The 15,141-nt window shown below is 43.5% G+C and overlaps 1 protein-coding gene across 1 annotated transcript in view; it reads left to right on the plus strand.

The window, feature by feature from the left end:
* LOC139071500 (arg8-vasotocin receptor-like) overlaps positions 1–3,567 on the plus strand; it is a 6,205-nt gene extending 2,638 nt beyond the window's left edge. The window contains exon 2 of the mRNA XM_070554001.1: positions 1–3,567. This exon is cut by the window's left edge and continues 1,085 nt beyond it. The gene's annotated coding sequence lies outside the window, so the exon portion shown is untranslated.
* Positions 3,568–15,141: the final 11,574 nt, after the last annotated feature.

Here is a 15,141-nt window from a genome sequence, read left to right on the forward strand (position 1 = left end):
GACCGGTGGAAGAATCCTGTTTGTTGTTTGTGTTTTTGTATCGGGAACGCTAACGGGGCACCGCGGCACGTGTAGTGGGGTCAAAGGTCAGCGAGGTGCTGAACTCTGCAAACGTAAAGCTGAGATAGAAGCGTTTCCTGTTTTCTCCCGTTTGTGTGTGTCGGTGAGTTCGCTGCAGAGGATGTTACACACACATTTATTTAACTGTTATGGTTTAAACTTCATAAAACAATTAAAGCTTTTTTTTTTTGCATCAAATCAGTTTTTGTGACGCGAATCTCAAATGAAAGTCGGGGTTTAATGTTCTCTCAGTCTGTCGTGTTCGACCACAGAGAAGCAGAACAAATATCTCAGATGTGACTCCGGCAGCAGATGAACGTTCTTCACAGTCATTCACACACACACACACACGTTTACACTAGTGATGGGAATTCCGGCTCTTTTTAGAGAGCCGGTACTTTTGGCTCCCAAGTGGCTCCTCAGATTTTCTGTTGCGTAGAGTCCATTTATAACCAAAATAATGCAAAACGGTATGTAAAATGATTTACAGTAAAAAAAATGCAATATATCAAATACTTATCATTTCTATGGATTTAATAACTGAACACTTTAAGAAATCTCCACTTTCCGACTGCTGGCGCTCATTTTCTCACGTCTTTGTGTCACTCTCGTCTCTCTCGCTCTCCTTTTACCTCCTCATTCCCTCTCGTCTCCCTCTGCCCGCACGTGCTCTGCTGTCTGTCTGAGTCTGATCCTCTCTCTTCCCCGCCCCCTACTGCTCTGCGTGTGGACAGTCTGGACACACAGTTACACACGTTGACCAATCGCCTGTAGCTTTCACCAAAGCAAGAGGGGAGGGGGAGGGGAGGGGACGGCTCCCAATGACGAGCCGGCTCCCGTCGTTCACTTCAAAGAGCCGGCTCTTAGAGCCGGTTCGTTTGCGACCGACACATCACTAGTTTACACTGGTGGTGATGAGCTACAGTGTAGCCACAGCTGTCCTGGGGCGCACTGACGAGGCAGTGACGTGGCTTGCCCAAGGGCACAGCGACAGACTGAGCTGGGCTCAAACCTGCAACCCTTCGATCACGGCAGACGCCACCATCGATATGAAATGACGTTGATTCTCTTTGGTTCAAAGCTGAGAAGCGTCATCGGTCATGGATGAACTTCAAGGCCAGAGTGAGAAAAAAACAAGTAAAAAACCCTTGATTAAATCTTAACCAATCAAAGGCTTGGGTTTTGTTTTATTAATCCAGAAATGAAACAAGTATCCTGATGAACCAGGATTGTCCTTCTCCGAGCATTTAAGAACTTCTCAGAAGTGAAAACGTGGTGCAGCTTTTTGCTTTGGAGCATAAAACAAGTCCGATGTTAGATATCTGAGTGGAAAGCAGACGAGAAGCTGCGACCCCACAGCTGGCCTCTGAGGGAAACCAAACCAACGGATCCGGGAGGCGAACGGAGCCGACGTGATGCAGACCAGAGCACTGGGAGAACAACGCTGCTGCAAACGCTTCATCCTTCTGCACCTGAACGTCAGGTAAAGGTAAAAAATAAACACTGGAAATGAAACGGTCCTTCACCTACAACGTCTAATGAATAAAAACTCAGGAGGCTGTGGTGATGGTTTCATTCTCAGATGGTAAACGGGACGTTCACTCAGGATAACTATAGATTACTCATTTATTTCTATTTCGATGCCAATTTCTGAAGCAACAAAGTAAAATTATTTGAACTAATTTAGGACAAAAGCTGAGTTCAGAGACCTTTCCTTTACTTCCTGCTGTTCCTGTCCTTCCTGTCCTGCTCCAAACATCTGGAAACGAAGGAAATACGGAACAGTTCGGCTCCTCTCGATGTCCTCAAAATGATCAGAAATCAGGATTTTATTCTTTTATGAAGTTCTGTTTTTACCAGGTTCCAGGGGAAAAGGTCTGTTTGTCCAAGGCCCCGCCCTGATGTGTGAATCACCTCCGCTGTCTGCTGTCGATGGGGAGGAGCAGCAGGGGCTAGCAGGTACTAACTCACTCACACGTTAACTAAAAGGCTCGGTATACATCTGTGCTGAAACGTATGCGTATGAAATGTAACTTTATCTCCCATGTCACCGGAGCCGCGGTCATGTGAGGTAACTCCGTTCCATTTCCCCGTTTTCTTTCACCAAGGGTGGACAGCGTCCTCCTAAGCAAGGCGCCTTGGCATTGAGAAACAAAAGCAGCTGAAACAAACCTGAGTAAATGTTTCCTGTCTGGTCCCAAAGAATTTAAATTCAGAATCCATCATTTTGTCCACGAGGGCTCCAGTTTATCAAAGCCAAGGGCAGGAAACCAGAGGGAGGAAGTGCATTGTTCCAAACAGGAAGTGCAGATGAATGCAGCGCGACGAGGCCAGCGGCTTTTAGAAAGGAGCTGATTTAGTGATGAAAGACGTCAGGGCAGGTCCATCCTGTCCTTGTTATCGGACTACAGATCACTCCAGCTTCACTTATGTCCGGCGTGTCTCCTCATCACCGTAAACAACCTCGTCTCTCTTCCTCTGAGACTGTTCGGAGGAAAACACCGTTAACACTTCACATTCTTTCAGATCTTATTTTTCCTTCCAGGCTTCACCATGACAACAACAAAAGCTTGTAACTGCTAGCCTTTAGCCAGAGTAAACGGCTACCCGAACCACCAGTTGTTTAGTTAGTGGTCAGCAGAGGGCGCTCCGGCGTGAAGCTGCTCTGGTCTGTGGCTGCAGAACCACTGAGACCAGTTTGAAAGCAAGGGTGAAACACTTCTTAGTGTTGCTGGACTCAAACACGCTACGGTCTAACCCTAGAGCTTGGTTTATGCTTGATGCATTCACTTTCCGCGCGGTGATGCGGCTCGCGGCTGGAACGCGCTTCACAACTCGCAGCGTTTATGGTTCGTGTGGCTTGTCTCTGCGGTGAGCCGATATTCTCCCAAACTGTAGGGGGCAGCATGGAGCTCTACGGCATGCATCCAACACTACACCATAGTAGAAGTAGAAATGACTGTTTACAACATGGCATTCCAGCATTTTTAACAGCGTTCTCGTCTTTTCCGACAGTGCGAGCTATTTCTCTCCAAGAATTATTAACAACATGTTGATCACGGTGAACTCTGAGAGCTGAATCATACAAATGTCTGTATTTACGAACCTCTGCCGTACTAGTTCTTGCCGGTCCGCCATGTTTTTCCGCGTCCGTCCGTCCACGTGGTTAGAAATTTTCCGAGGTGCGCGTTGCGGAAATCTTGGGCCGTGCGGAGACGCGGTGGAGGGGCGTGGTTGTTAAAATGACACAAAAAGACGCAACTTTTCAGCGCGGAGCCGTGCGGACCTCGCGGAAGCGTCAAGCATAAACCAACCTTAACTCTCTACAACCTTCATAATTCACCATCATGTAAAATAGATCCTTTCTCCGGGTTTTGCTGAGCAGATGCTTCTTAGATGTCAACGTGGAGTTGGATAATTGTGGCTGATTTCCTAGAAGTCCCTTTGAGGTTTCCCATGGAAAGAAAAGACTTCCAGAATGCAAACAGTGAGGTTCGAAGTCTATAATTAGCAGATTTGTGCTACTTTAACCAGCAGGGATATTAAAATCTTCTGGTTTTAGGAGTTTGTGAGGAATCGTTTTTTTTTTCTGCAATTTAAAGGGGCATTATGGAAGTGTGACAGCCAAAACATGTACAGAAATTATAAATGTCTTCTTCATACATTCTCCTGCAATGCCCTGGTCCTGTAGAATGAGCCCTGACATTTTTACTGTGCTTGCCTGTTTTTCTGTAAAATCACAGAAAAAGAGAGATGCTCGGGTCGAGCAGGCTGCTTCATGCACGTTCACGCCAAGCCCCCACAATGGGAATCCCGGAATTACCAAAAATTGCAGTTCCACCGTCATCCACTGGGGGCTGGTGTCAGAAGCGAGCAAATCCTCATTGACTCCCATGTTAAAAATACCAATTTCACAGCAGAAATAAACATGTTTACAGCCTGGTACCAAAACATGTTTTTGGTTTAAATGATCTAGTTTACACTCATGACAACTCTGAGGGGGGTGATTTTTTTTCTCACTCTTCTGTTTAAGTGTATTAAAAGCCTAAAATTCTGTATAATTAATGAGCATCAGACCCACGTGACCGCAGAGCTAGCTCCGTGAAAAGGCCTCAGTAGAGTCTCGGTCTGGCTTGGAAACTGTTCCGGGATTTTGAGTCTCTGTGTTTGTGTATTCTTTTTGGATATTTTTGTGCAATTGTTGGACAAAATGCCTTGCTGTGGCATTAATTGCACTAATAGAGCGTCCAAGGAGTCTCCACTTCATTTTTTTCGGTAAGTAAAATTATATTTATGTATTTTAGGTCACTGCCGAGCTGAGCTTAGATTTTAACATGTACTGTTTAACCATGAAATTTAAATGTAATAGGGTAATTGATGCTCACATCAATTCTGTGATCCGGTCCAGTTTCTTTCACCTGAGACGCCTTGCAAAAATCAAGCATATGCTGTCGAGAGCCCACCTGGAGCGGGTACTCCATGCATTTGTTATTTCTAGGCTTGATTACTGCAACTCTCTATATGCAGGGTTGTGTCAGTCATCACTGCGTCACCTACAGGTTGTACAGAACAGCGCCGCCAGGTTCCTGACTGGGACCAGGAAACGGGACCACATCAGTCCGGTCCTGGCCTCCCTGCACTGGCTTCCGATTTGCTATCGCTCACAATTCAAAATACTCGTCTTTGTTTATCATTTCTTCCAGGGTGGTGCTCCCCCCTATCTGGCCACACTCCTGAACAAACATTCCCCATCACGCGCTCTGCGCTCCTCTGACCAAGGCCTGCTCGCTGTCCCTCGGTCTAGGTGTCGTACCCGTGGGGACCGGGCTTTCTCAGTCCTAGCACCGTTACTCTGGAACCAGTTGCCACCCTCAGTTAGGCTGTCCCCCTCTCTGCCAGTCTTTAAGAATCACCTAAAAACACACCTCCTCCGCTTGGCGTTTCCAGAACATGTTTGATTTTGGCCCTCTATTATGTTGAATCTATTTCACAGTTTTCATTGGTTCACTCAATCCAATTTTGTTTCACACATTTTTCCTGTACCAGAATGTTTCATCTATCTTGTAATTAGTATTTTGTAATTTGAATTGCTTTTATTGTTAATTTATTCAATATATTTACCTACAACTGTACCATGTTCAGCGCTTTGGACTTCCTGACAGGGTAGAGGAAGGTGCTTTATAAATAAAGCTTTGATTGATTGATTGATTGATTGATAAAACCCAGTGCATTTAACATAATGCTGCACTTTAGAAAATGGGTTGAAATATAACATGTTGGTGGAGCTGGGTTCCCACTATCGGCTTGTGGAGCTCTCGGGAGACCGATGTTTTCCATTCGTTTCTCCCCTCCCCGCAGCTCGGCGTATCTCTGTCAGATCGCGGCTTCTGTCTGATGCGCAGGTTGTCGGCTTGTGGAGCTCTGGGATGGAAACCTTTCCACCCGGTTCTCCCCAGCGGCAGCTCTGCGCATCTCAGATCGCAGCGGCGCTTGTCTGCTGTGCGGCTGCCGGCTCTCGGGAGACCTCTGTGTTCCACTCGGTTTTACCCAGCGATCAGCCCGGCGTATCTCTGACTCAGAAGCTCTGGTGTTGTGCACAGTTAACTCCGGTTGTAGCCAGGTTGCTACCTCAGTTAGCTTAGCTCCCACCTCTGCATTAGCTTTGGGTTAGCTTCAGGTTAGCTTGTAGCTAGTTCGACCGGGTGTCTTCAGTTGATCCCAGCCGTACAGCCCCACCCTCAGCTCCACCTCTCTTCCTTTTTGTGGAATTGTCTGGGCTTGACGGAACCTGTGACACGGTCAAAATGGCGGTGGTGGCCACCTCCCATTTGGCCTCAAAAACGTGTTATTGGAGCCTATGGAAATGAATTGTCCAATATTTATATGTCGATGGTTCACGCTCAGGCATAGCCCGTAGCGTTTGCTATCCGTAGCTTTAGCAGCAGAGAGAAAGGTAGTGCCAAATCAGCGACTTTGTCGCTGTTCCTAATGCCTAGTGACAAACCTTTCTGAGAACGCTAAACTACTGTCTTCTAGATGTTTCCTGCAAATTAGCAACAAAATAGCCATTTTCGCTCCGAACCGTACTTTGAACGTTGTTTTAGCTGTCATCTAGGATATAAAAGTTACAGATATGAAAGACATTACTGGTGCTTTAGCTCACCTAGTTAGTTGTCAAACTCTTGTGCAGAAGATCCTGGTTTTGATTCTTGATGTAAATGTCATTTATGTAGTTTATTTTTTACATTAATGGTATTTTTTTTTTACAGTAAGATGCCCGAATTTTTATTTGAGACTCGCCGAACGGCATTGAATTCACAGATAAAAAAGATGTGGGTTCAACTTTCATTTTGGAACAATTTTTCAAGCAAGGGAAGGGAATGATCTGAGCATGCAGGAGGACTGACCCATCATAAACCTTTGTCGGCTGTGCTGAAGAGAAAGGTACAGAACCACATTATTTAATTAATTAGCTGTGCGTTCTTCTATCCTCTGTCCTCCGGGCCAAACACACACACACACACACACACACACACACACACACACACACACACACACACACACACACACACACACACACACACACACACACACGGGACTGTCTCAGCTGTATTTTCATTAAGGAGTCTTTACGTACAGCATGCGCGCCTGGTGCACGAGCCTACTTTTGAAGCTGTCGTTACGCTTTTGGCCTGAGGGGGCAATCGCGAGCATAAGAATTCAAACTCCGTAAAGTCTCTTTAAAGAGCAAGTCACCCCCAAATCAACTTTCTTTCTGATAAACTATATAAATGCGTGTCTAATCATGCTGCAGACACGTGTAGTCAATAGTTTTGCACTTCAGTGCATTTTAGTTAAAATTTTAATTTTCTGCCTAAAACTGTCAGTGTTGTGCCGTTGTCAGGTAAAAACTCTGCACTGCATTTGAATTTAAATCTGCCATCGCTATTGGCTAAGAGGCACCCTAGGACATTAACTGGCACCATATGATGTCACAATGTCGTTGTGAGCCTGTGTGTGTGTGTGTGTGTGTGTGTGTGTGTGTGTGTGTGTGTGTGTGTGTGTGTGTGTGTGTGTGTGTGTGTGTGTGTGTGTGTGTGTGTGTGTGTGTGTGTGTGTGTGTGTGTGTGTTGGTAGCTCCGCCCTCTCTGTCTGCTGGGTAACAGCATTTGTTGCATTTTTCAAACAGGAAGTGGGAGCGGAGTAATACTCTGGTAGGAGGTGACTTGCTCTTTAAGAAAGCAGGAAAAGGAGACATGCTCAGATTCTGACCTACAACCTCAGAAAGCAGTGAAACAAACACAGATGGAATCGGTTATGTATCTGATTGAACCATCTTTAGGCTAATTAGTCAAGGTTTATGCCTAAAGCTCCCATTAAAGTTTTAAGTAGGAGTAATTAGCTTCTGTGCGATTAGTTTCCTCCTCTTGCAGAGGCCGAGGTCTCAAGACGTTTTCACATCTCAGGAAAACAACTCAGGACTTCAGATCAAAGTATCAGGATAAAAGCCTTCTGACGAACCGTGCTCCGGTAGGAAAAGACCGGATTGGTTTATTCTAGAATAAAGTCAGAATATCTAAAACATAGTTTGTGAAATCCTTTTATATTTGTGACAATCGCTGATCTCTGATCTATTCAGCCATAAAAAGTCTTTTAAACTCATAAGATGAACCAAAATTCCCTCAACACACAGAAAACTGCGTAAATAATCAGCTTTGAACAGGATTTGTGCTTTTGTTCTCATTTCCTGGCTGAATTTAGGAGAAGCACTGAGAACGGTTTACAGAAGACAATAACATTTATGTATGCTTGAGCTACTGGCTAAAAACATCACAAGTTTCACCTTATAGAGGTACCACAAAATAGCTCCTTTGTTGCCATAGCAACCTGCATGTACAGAGTTGGGGAGGAGGACAAACCTTCTTTTATTTCAGAGCAGCACATTAGTGTCACCAGCAGGAGAAGATTACCGCGTTAAATCCAAGAATTAGATTTTATTTACGACGGAAACCGCCTGTCCTGTCCCGTGTGATAAGGTAGGCTAAAAGATCTCAAAAAGCAAAACGTCATGCCTCGTTCTGAAGGAGCTCAAGAGCCCTGAAGACATTTCTCTCCAAATGATTTTGCCTCAAAACTAAAATCTTTTTAATTCACTTCTAGAAAATGTCAAAAACACGCAAAAACACGCAAAAACATGCAAAAACAAAAACGTTCCTTTTTTTTAGCTTCTCCGGTTTCCCCTGCAGGTTTACAAAACAAACAAACAGGAATCCCATTTGAATAAAGGCTTAGTAAAAAACAGCGTCCTGGTGCTTTCTGCAGTTTGAACTGATTACAGCTCAAAAATATTAAACGTGCACCTGCAGATCTCCTGATACATCAGACCTCCAGTCAGCTGAGCTCACATGAAGATCATTGCAGAGATAAAGATTTATTACATTCTCTCACCGCAGCACGTTACTGAATCTACTTTGTACAATTCGTCAGGCAGGTTGCACACAAATATGACAAAAGACTCCGGGAGCCGTCGTTAATCAGCTTAATTGGTTTTCCACAGGAGATATCATCGCTGCTCCCGATAACAGAGGAGGAACCCGGTCCAGTAAATAATCATCTGAAGACAGAAACAGCAGGAGAAGCAGATTCATGCTTCAGAAGACGAGAGTAGACGTGCAGAAGCCATATGAGCAGCGTGAGGACACAGAAGGGGTTAGGCCATGACATCAACAGTTCTGGTTTTCCACCACATGAATTCAATTCAGTTCAATTCAATTCAAATTCAATTCAAAAGTACTTTATTAATCCCAGAGGTAAATTAGAGTTTCAGTACACACAATGCTGAGATCAGACACACATACATAGACACATGACAAGAATTGGTGTCTGTGGTCATTCGCAGCGCGAGTCGCGCTACCTTAATAGATCAAGAGGGTTTATATGAGGATAGAGTCAGGGGAGGGAAAAAGGCTCTTCAGAGTTACCCTCACCAGAGAGGGTAGCTTTGCTATGCAAAAAACCACATCAGACAGATGTGCACACAGACTTCAGACATTACACAACATAAGTGTCCACTGGGGGGGAGGTAGGGTTGGGACTCTCCTCACTTCAGTGCGTGCAGCCGCATGGAGCAGCGCTCATCACCTCTGTTTGGACAGGGGAGGGAGATAATGGGTTAGAGAGCACAGTGACTCCTAGATACGGTTCCACGGCCTTCACCGGTCACAGTCCCACCCAGGCTGGGATAGGGAGAAAGAGTTTCCTTAGCGACGGCAGCATTCCACATTTCTTCTCAGGGGGGAGTTTTCACTTCAGCCTCGCAGGCTCAAGGGCACCAGATTCAGATAAGAATTGTTTTGGGGACAGACAGAGATAATTTCCTCTCTGCCTTAATGTTCTGTTGGTCTTTAACCCGTCCAGCCTGTGGGTGAGAGCTCCTCCAGCCACACGCTGCTGCATGTAGAAGTCTCACAGATCCTCCCAGCAGCGTGAGACTTTCTCGCGTTATATCCCCCCCCCCCCCCCCCCACACACACACACACAAACACACTCACACACACTAACCTCTACTAAGGCAGATGAGGGAAGTCCCTGCCCTGGACTGCAGGCTCACAGTCGTGTCCTTGGGCATGCCGCATCACCTCCTTACCTGGTGTTGGAGGGTCCGGTGTAGCCTGTGTACAGCAGCCTCTCCTGTCAGGGTGCCCCAGGGCAGCTGTGGCCATGATGTAGCTCCTCACCACCAGGGTGAGAATGAATGAATGACTCACTGTAGGGTAAAGCACTTTGGAGTCCTCTGACTCATGACCCCACTGCAGTTGGGATTTGAACTAGATGTGCCCCAGCATGCAGCCCTAAACCAGGACATCTAGCAGATTTATTTAGCCTAGATATCATTTTATTAATTTATTTACCACCTACCTTTACAAAATATGCCTCATGCCATCAGCTGTACAGTCGTGAAGAGGCTCGCGCCGTTGCTTTGCAGCAAGAAGGCCCTGGGTTCAAACCCCAGCCTGGGGTCTTTCTGCATGAAGTTTGCACACTCTCCCTGTGTGTGTGTGTGTGTGTGTGTGTGTGTGTGTGTGTGTGTGTGTGTGTGTGTGTGTGTGTGTGTGTGTGTGTGTGTGTGTGTGTGTGTGTTGCCTTGGGATGGACTGGCGTGTACCCCGCCTGCATTCCCAGAGACTGCTGGAGATAGTAAGCACATTTTATTTCTACAGCACTCATCACACACATAGAATCACAAAGAGCTTCACATAAATCAAAACAAAGTCATCAAATCATAATGACATAGATTAACATCAGAAAAAAATTAAGTCATAAAATATCATAAAACAAATGAAGGATGATTACAAATTAGAGTTAAAATAAAAATAAAAGGTTTAGTGAAAAGCAGCTTTAAATAAAAGGGTCTTCAGCAGTTTTTTTTAAGTGTCCAGACTGTCAACGCTGAGTAAGGATAAAGGAAGATCATTCCAGAGTTGGGGTGCAACAGTCTGGAAGGAGCGATCACCTCGACTTTTATATCTGGTCTCTGGAACTTCTAGACCAGGGGTGTCAAACTCAAACTCACACGGGGCCGAAATGAAACTCTGGGATGGAGTCGAGGGCCAAACTTAATATTTTTGAAAAAGTGACGGCAAATTTGCACATTTTCTTTATCAACATGTATGCAATTTTGAACCTTTAAATTTGGAAACAAACTTATTTTTGCATTAACACTGAATGTGAAATAACCAAATTACACACGAGCAAGTCAGTTTTAAATAAAAGGCATCAGTGGTATTCATTACTTGTGGTATAATCAGCATTTTTAAAATCTATTCAGGATTTATGTTTTCTTGTTTATTCATTTTTCTTATTTTTTATTCTCCTTTTTTTCTCCTGTAATAAGTGTCATCGCTGCTGTGACGTCTAGCTTTCCCCACTGAGGAACAATAAAGGGATTTTCTATTCTATTCATCTATCTGCAGCCTTTCCACTTCCTGTTTACTGTAGGTTAAATCTTTTCTCACGGGCCAACAACAAAATAAAAATATCATTTTATCTTAAATGAAAATGCAACACCTCACCTGTTAACTTTCATGTTTTGGAGCAGAAAAAGAGCATAAAACCAACATATTTAAAGCTCAGTTTGCTCCACTGGTTTACTGTGATGCTCACCTGTTCCAGCCAGATACCTGCATCATGGGGTTGATCTGAGCTGAGGAGGAGACTCCTGTTGTTTTGTTCATCTTCATCATGATAATGACAACATTAGATGACAACAGGAGGAGCTCACATAGGTTTGTGCTGATGAACATGTCTGAGCAGCTTGACCACGTTGTTGTGTGTCGGGGAGGAAACAACAGCAACCACAGAGCCGTGCTGGTTTGAGCGTGTCGCTGTTCGCTGGAGTTATATCAGCTCTGTCTGGACGTTAGTTGGAAAACTTTCTCTTTCAGTCGTGAACACATTACTGAGCGGCTAGAATCTCCGTTTCTGGGCTTCAACGTCAGAAAACAACTGAGTGAACTCGGCGCTGAGTGAGAGGAGTGTTTGTCCGAGACAGCGGAGCTGCAGACACCGGCAGCAGACGCTGGAAAAAACACAATGGAGGGGGCGTGTCAACTCTGCGCTGACGCCGCAAAGCATCATGGGAGTTGAAGTCTTTGCGGTAAAATCGGCCAGCGGGCCAGTTTTAATATATTTTTGATATTTATCTCGCGGGCCACATAGAAATGCTCCACGGGCCGCGTGTCTGACATATGTGTTCTAGAAGGTTCTGGTGGGTGGACCTGAGGGCTCGGGTTGGAGCAGAAGGCTTTAACAGTTCAGTAATATAGGGAGGAGCTTGACCATGTAGAGCATTGAAAGTTATAATCAGGACTCTAAAATGAACTCTAGAGTTAATGGGTAACCAGTGCAGAGACATCAGAATAGGAGTGATGTGAGCTCTTCTGTTTGCTCCAGTTAGGAGCTTCGCTGCAGAGTTCTGGACCAGCTGAAGGCGGTCAAGGGCTTTTTTGTTAAAACATGCGAAGAGTGCGTTACAGTAATCTAGACGGGAGGAGAAAAAGGCATGGAGAACCATTTCAGTTCATGTTTGGACGCCAACCTTCGCAGTTTGGAGATATTTCTTAAATGATAAAAACCGTTTCGGACCAACATTTTTGAGTGACCTTCAAGAGACATTGGTTGGTCAAAAACACCCAAATTCCTTAAGTTTGTCTTGACAGCAGAAGATAAATGACCAAGTTTTAGACTAAGGGGAACATGCTCTCAGGGGCAATGATCAGACATTCAGTCTTTTCAGAGTTTAACTGAAGGAAGTTATCTTCTAGCCAGCTGGTGATCGCTGATAGACACTCTAGTAATTCAGACAGTTTATAGAGCTCAGAATCCTTAAAGGAGCAGTACAGCTGAATGTCATCTGCATATAGGAGATAAGAGACATTATGAAAAGAATCAAGTATCTGTCCAAGAGGGAGTATGTACAGCAGAAACAACAGTGGACCCAAAACAGAGCCTTGGGGTACCCCACAGAACAGGTCAGTAGAATCTGACATGATGAGGTTTCTACAGACACTGTAACTTCTGTTAGAAAGGCACAATCTCAACCAGTCTAGAACAGTTCCAGAGATCCCCACCGAGTCACCAAGTCTGTTAATGAAGGTGTTGTGACCAACAGTGTCAAAAGCTGCAGAAAGATCTAACAATACTAACACTGTGAACTCCACGTTGTCTGCAGCCATCATGATGTCACTGGAAACTTTAAGCAAAGATGTTTCTGTTGAATGCTTTTTACCAAAACCAGACTGGAATTCGTCAAAACTGTTGTGTAGTTCCAGAAAAGTAATCAGCTGATCCACCACAACCTTTTCCAGTATTTTAGAGACAGAGGGTCGTTTAGAAACGGGTCTGTGGTTTTTATGTTTATGTGCTTAGCAGACGCTTTTACCCAAAGCGACTTACATTTTTTTTATTATTTTTTTTTTTACCTATAGGGCATGTTGTGATCTGTGGGGGAAACCGGAGTACCCGGAGGAAACCCACGCATGCATGGGGAGAACACGCAACTCCACGCAGAAAGGCCATCCAATGGATGGATGGATTTATAGCAGCTGTGAGTAAAAACAAACCTGCAACCATCTTCTAGATATTACTGCCATCTAGTGGTCAGATAGCACAACTAACTCACCCAGCTGACTTTTCCATTAGTGTTATTAAGTCAGTTTAACCTGTAACAATTTCTGTTTGTGAGTTGATGAGTTCAGATTTTAACAGCTAATCGTTGGTTCAGCGTCTGAATCAACGCATTTTACTCCAAGCTGTTGAAAATATAAAATAATCAACATTTTAGTTTAAACTTCACATAAATAAAAGTTCTAACAATGTAATTTAAAATAAAAGCAAACAATGAAATACCTTTGGATTGCAGTAACAGACTTAAATTAGGAGATCTCTGCAGCCTTCCTAAGTAGATCCTATCATTTATACATATTTGTTCATCTGATCTTTGAAATGATAAATTAGTACAAACACGAGTCTAATTCTGTTTTGCTTCCTATAATAAATCAGCAACAGAAATAGAAAAATATGTAATTTTATAATTTAGTAAAAAAATAAAACGGGAACAATTCGGTAAACATCTGGAAACATACTGGAAATCATACCGAAACAGAAACACTAACACAACACTTGAATAACAATGACGACACAGGCAGCATAAAGTTCACTGAGTCAGAAACAGAAGGCAGCATAGCTTTTATGGACATGAAAATAAGCAGGCAGACCGACAGGACCCTAAACATAAACACATACAGGAAACCAACACACACAGACCAATATCTGTTATGGACATCAGAACACCCCACCATACACAAAATGTCAGTAATCAGAACATTATACCATCGAACAAACATGGTAACTGTAAAGGAGGGTTTGGTTATTGGTTAAAGCTAGCTCTTTCCAGGTGAGGTGGTTATCAATATGGTGTATCTGTTAGAATACAGGTAGAGGCTAGATGCATCCTTTGCTGTAGATCCAAATCTTGAATCTTGGTTGATGGTAATCATTAACAGCATTGACAACAGTCTGAAACAGTAAACATAATTATTAAGATAAGAGACAATTCCGGTGACAGCAAATTCTCTTACAGAATATAAAATTATCCAATATCGTACTGAACTAACCATATGTCACATATGTCTTAAAATGAATTACTAATTAACCTTCTCATTCAATACAGAAAGGGGGAATGAGGCAAAACACATTTATCTTAATTAACCAACTTACAATCTAACAGAGAAATTCAAACAATAGCGCCCTCTTGTGGCTAACTACGATCTCCATAACTCACTCATGTGACATTGTCAGCCTTTACTCACTAGAGCAATTATAAGGTGGAACCAGAAATAAAATATAACAAAACTCCTCATGTCATTAACATCAAGGCTAACCTACTTTAAATATTTTTTATAAAAGGAAAGAAACGTGTTGGACATAAACACTTCAGTAATTCAATACTCAACTAATATTCCATAATTAAACGGAGGAACTTAATAATGCAGTCTTAAACATGAAGTAAAGTGACTCACTTTCTTGCATTAACATAATGCTGTCAACATCAACATGACTTGCAGGAGAAGGAACGCTTGTCTCACACGCAGGTAAAAAAGGAAAGAAAAGGGAAAGTTCTAGCGCTGGAAGTGAGCTCACTGTGAAAGGCTCTTCAAAATAAAGGCATGTCACTTCCTGAATTCCCACCAAAATAAAACCAACACATTTTAACAAAGGTAATATATGAAATTTGGAACCTTTTATACAGTAACAGAAGAAAGAGACTGTAAACAAGAGGACAAACACATACAACATGCTTTAAAGACCTGCGGATACCCGACATGGGCAATAAACAAAGGAAAACAACAACAGAAAGAAAAGAACAAGCAAAGCTAAGAACCAGAAACCCAGAAAGACAAGAACCAAAACCAGTGATAACCCTACCATACATCAAAGGCATAACAGAAAAAATAAGAGCAACAATGAAAAAACACAACATAAACACACCAACAAAACCATACACGACAGTTAGAAACAGAC

Source organism: Nothobranchius furzeri, chromosome 1, assembly GCF_043380555.1.
Source record: "Nothobranchius furzeri strain GRZ-AD chromosome 1, NfurGRZ-RIMD1, whole genome shotgun sequence".
Classification (NCBI taxonomy): Eukaryota; Metazoa; Chordata; class Actinopteri; order Cyprinodontiformes; family Nothobranchiidae; genus Nothobranchius; species Nothobranchius furzeri.